Here is a 5119-nt window from a genome sequence, read left to right as displayed (position 1 = left end):
TTAGGATCAATTTGCTGTAAACAATTTGTTGTTATCATCATCATTTGTAGAAGTTTGATTTTGAGCACAAGATGAATGATGAACGAGAACTGTAGCAGTAGATGAATGTTGTTGATTTTGATTTTTAAATGTAATCTGATCTAATAGGATGTGAATAAATGATATATGAATCAGAGTTATTGTAGTGAATATGTGTTTTATATTTGAACTAGATTTAAGAGCCCGCACGGCAGCTCTATATTATAGTACTCGAAAATGAAAACGTTAGTATTGGTACCGATAACCTGTATGATACAATTACAATGACGAAACCCTTCATTATTGATTGTATTTGTATTGAAATCAAATGTATTGAAAATATCGGTATTGTAAACTCTATGAATGAATACAATTAAAATGCAACAATGAATTGTTTATAATCATCAAAACCAAATGCACTTGAATGTTGTTAGAGCAGGTCGCTGCTTGCTGCTCACATTATTTTAAGTCTGCATATTGAGCTCAAAACCAATCGGATACACCTGCAAAAATGTTAGATACTCGTGAATACAAAATGGACGAAATATGAAAACAATACACTTAGAAGTTCACCAGCCGTAAACGGATTTCTCTACTTGGCTTAGAGCCCGCGCTAGGCACATTCGTTAATTAAATAGTACTTGGAGAATGTAAAATGGTGTTAAATTTGAATAGTACAATTACAAATGAATATGAAAATGAGTATCTAACAAATAAACACTATAAATGAATATGAAAATGAGTAGGGGCGGATGTTTGAGTAGACCCGCCCCAGCTGGAGTTAAAAAAAAAAATTAATAAAAAATTAAGTTTTTGCTGTCATTGAAAAATGTAATAAATTTTTGCAGCCGCCCGAAAAATGTAATAAAATTTTTGCAACCGCCTCATATGTGGTCGGGTTCAAGTTCCGCCACTAAAAATGAGTATCTAACAAATAACATAATATTGTATGACGAATGAGGAATGAAGGAACTTGGGACTGATTTTTGGTGGGTTGGTAAGAGACATTAAACTCGTGAAGCGATATGTCCCCCTTCAACTATATTAATCTAACCAAAATATCCCATCTGTCCGTGAGTGATTCGCAACAGCGAAGCTTACATGAAAAAGAAACAGAGTTGTAGATAATGCATACCTGATTAAGTCCTTCACGACTCGTAAATGCAGTTAGCAAGACTTAAAATGATTCCATTTCACATGGACCCATTATATCTTTTTATTAGTTTATCAGATTAGAAGACAAAATAGCTTGTTACTTCCTTATAACTAAAAGACATATTAGCCATATTGAATAAAATCTAACTAATAATAATATCGACAACACATGCTAACTACATAAATAATACATGCATACTCACTGAAAACTCCTAATATTTATACAGAATACACATACATGCAGTCATTTGTATTGTTTCATAAAATTTCCTTCCATATGTACATTATATAAGTTTTTAAAAACTCTTGTATTCTTGCTATGTACTTGACCAATAAATGTATCATACTAATAGGTGTTCGCTTTTTTCATAAAGGCAATCGGATGAATCCCTTATATCAACTGTTTACCAAAGTAGCTAGAATCTTTTGTTGCACAAATATAAGTATCTTAAAAGAATCAGGCAACTACTATTATTTGTAAACATATAACATTTCAAATAAATAGATTACCTTGGTTTACCGGATGATTATACTATTGCTCAATTTGTCACAAATGTTTGCACCCATGTTTCTGACATCATAACCTATAAGAAGTGGAGCCTGTACATTCAAGAAAACGTAATTGATTGAAATCTACATGAACTTGTTGCATTGAAAGGAAATAAGAGCAAGCACCACCCTCATTAAAGCACATATGCTAAAACGTTATCGATATTCCAAATAGCTCACGCCTCGATTACCAACTTCCAACATATTCGGATATACAAGAAAGTCAAAATGATTTAAAGTACTCCAATATAATAGATTGGCGCATGACGCTTTATATATGTTTCAATAAATCCATTTCCACCATTCCATCCACCACCCGGTCCTGCATAGGCTGCCCATTTGCCTGTTTTGACCCTTACCCAACCCATAGGTAAACCATCTTTTGATTAAGATAATTCTAATAACTTTTTACCCAAATCTTTTTTCATTAACTAATAATAATTTCAAATAGAACTCTTTATAGCTCATGGAATCAAGGTTGAGCCGATCCCCTTAAAGCCAACATATTTTTGTTGACTTATTTGAGATATGACAAACCTAATAAGTAAATAGTCAAAGGGCTACCTGATTATACAACTGAATATCATCTTGTTGCATAAACAAGGTTGGCAACAATATAAGTGGGTTGATTTGGCAATAAATATTTTACCTTTGATATCTTTTTGGTATAGGAGGTAGTTAGGAGACTTTACATTGTTGTAATATCTGCAATCATACATCGACTGCTTTCCCATGCCATTTGGCCCCACAAACTTGGTATGCAGATATGGATAGGTAACCTATAAACATCTTTAGAAAAACACCCACAAATCATCTATAGAAAAAAATCGCCATGTCCTGAATGAAACTCTTGTTGAAGACAACTATATACATGTACAAAGTAATAATATACATATAAGATAGATTGTTCAATTCCACAACTTGTTTTGCCCGATTCAAAATTTTATATAGATTGTTTCTTGTCCAAATTGACACTTCTAGGAGATTCTTCAACTGACTAAAAAATAACATGTAAAAGTAAATCAACCAACCATTAAAAATCAGCAAAGTTCCAGAATAGTCATTCACTGAATGCTAGTACCTTTTCAAAATAACGGGTCAAGTGAGTAAAGTTTGTGAGTTGTAATTGATCAATCCCACTTAGACAAATGGATTTAATGAGAAGCAGTATGTTATCAATCTTTCATGTTTGGCAAATTTAAATTCACATACTAAGTTGCTGACATTTACACAATTCAAATTGCAGTAGTATAAGTTTATTAAAAACCCATTCATAAAAAAATCAAATTTGGGTAAATCAACAAATTGATCGATTATTTCATTGTTAGTAACAAAATTTAGTAAAATTCGAATTCGTGGTCGATATCAATAAACCTTATTACAATCATGATCAACAACTGAGGCAATAGTACCAAACCCAATGAAATTTCTATAACGAATACGGTAAGAGTATTAAAACAGTATTATAAAGCCATAGAAAATCATGATCAATACCTTAGTTAAACTATTTGTTAACAGTAACACTATTATAATGCAAATGTGAATACTAATTTTTAACTATACGTTAAAACTAATGCCACAAGCAAATTACAAGAATGAACAACAAAGATTGAATCATTAGTCACGAACACTTTTCACAATATAACGAAGTGAAGTTAAATTTATTTTGTATGCAAATGAACCTATAGCAACCATAAAAACAAACCAAACACTTTTCAAACATGATTTGGTAATTTTACGTATTCAGGCGTTTCATCAAACAGGTGGTGTTCAACAAATAAATACTAAATTTAAAACCTAACCTCATATTGATATGTGTATTACAACAATACAACCTGCTTTTTATCGTTTCAGTTAAAAAAGGAAAAAAATAAATTAAATCAAAGGAACTCACCTTAATCAAGAGAAGATCGCTAAATCACTGTTCTTCATCATCGTTGTTGGACCGTTCCATTATCGAACCCTCGAATTATTTATCCGTTAATCATCATGCCGCTGCCGCCCAGATTCGATTCCATATCTCTTAGTCGTCTCCTAATCGATTGAGGATACGATGAAGATGATTCTGATGATGATGATGATGATGATGATGATGATGATTCTGATGAAGATGATGATGATTCTGAAGAGCCGTTGGAGTATAGAGAATCTGGATTTGCTTACTAAAATAACGATGTCGGCATGTATGTTAGATAGGTTAATTAGTGTTAATTAGAATTAACTCTAGGATTAACACATCAGCAAAAGGGATTAAGGAGTGTTTATGGACTGACACGTCAGATTTAATTTCACGATTTATAGTATGTAATAATAGATAAGTTTCGATTTAGCTTCGGTAAAATGAGATTCATTATTTGTTGAATCTCATTTAGTTGTGTTTATGTTTTGATGAGATTCGGTATCGAAATTTTTTTCGAAAAAATATGAAGATCTTCATATCTTCATAATGAAGATGATGAAGTTTTGAAGATTTGGTGTTGAAGGTTTGAAGATGGAGGGAAAACATTCATGATATTCAAAGGGATCTCCTTCGGTTCGTTGAAGGTTAGACTCTCCTACCAAATGTTAGGACCCTTGACACATGAATATCAATGAATGTGAAGATTAACCATTAAGATTGAGAGAGAAAGTCAATCAGTCAAAATTGACTTTCCACGGCTCTCTTGAAAATCTCTACATAACAGTGGCTAAGCTTAGCTAATCTAGGGAGCCTTGGATCCTTTATATAGCCTCGTATAAAGGATCCTCCATAAGGCTAGGGAAACTCGTATTACTCCTTTCTCGGGTACCTAACAGATACGTATGTTAATGCGTGTTTCATCAAACTAAATTGTTTTCAAAGGATCTTCCAAATAATACAAACTTTGAGTGTGTAGTCGGCTTTGTAATGTTTGCAAATCTTGCCATGTATAGAGCAGCTGAGTCATAAGGTTGATTAAACCTATAATATTCAGGGACACATGTCACGTTATGATTGACTGACTTCATACGAATATTATGTGACTAATTATGCGTTTTACGCTGATGTGGCATGTGTGCTGCTCACGTGTTTTGTGTAAGGGCTTGAAGCTGCCTTCATGGCTTACGCAAAACATTGGGAGGCATGATTTATGTCTTGGAATGTTTGTTCTAGTCGAAAAATGCTGAACGATTTTATATCAAAATTGGCCTTTCTGTTCTTTTCTGGTTTGTGTTTTGCGCTAATGTACTATGCGACTTAAAAATTATACTTTGAATTGATACCAAAGCTTTATTTGTCTAGTTACTTGAATCATTGAGGTGATTAGCCTTGTTTATTTATAATTTACATCATGACGGGCGTAGGTACATTCTAATGTTTTGATGTTCAGCGAAGTCTACGTCATTCGCCGTCGATTCAATCCTTTATTTATGATTG

General features: G+C 32.8%; 1 long non-coding RNA gene across 1 annotated transcript; it reads right to left on the bottom strand.

Annotated features, from left to right (window-relative positions):
- Positions 1-288: 288 nt before the first annotated feature.
- Positions 289-3920, bottom strand: LOC139866284 (uncharacterized). The gene is made up of 3 exons (XR_011765356.1): positions 3617-3920; positions 2372-2511; positions 289-1773 (listed from the first exon to the last, which is right to left on the bottom strand). It is a non-coding gene; the product is annotated as an uncharacterized lncRNA (long non-coding RNA).
- Between the last annotated feature and the right edge of the window lie 1199 nt (positions 3921-5119).

The sequence above is a fragment of the Rutidosis leptorrhynchoides genome, chromosome 9 (genome assembly GCF_046630445.1).
Source record: "Rutidosis leptorrhynchoides isolate AG116_Rl617_1_P2 chromosome 9, CSIRO_AGI_Rlap_v1, whole genome shotgun sequence".
Taxonomy (NCBI): domain Eukaryota; kingdom Viridiplantae; phylum Streptophyta; class Magnoliopsida; order Asterales; family Asteraceae; genus Rutidosis; species Rutidosis leptorrhynchoides.
This window is presented reverse-complemented; position numbering and strand designations above follow the sequence as displayed.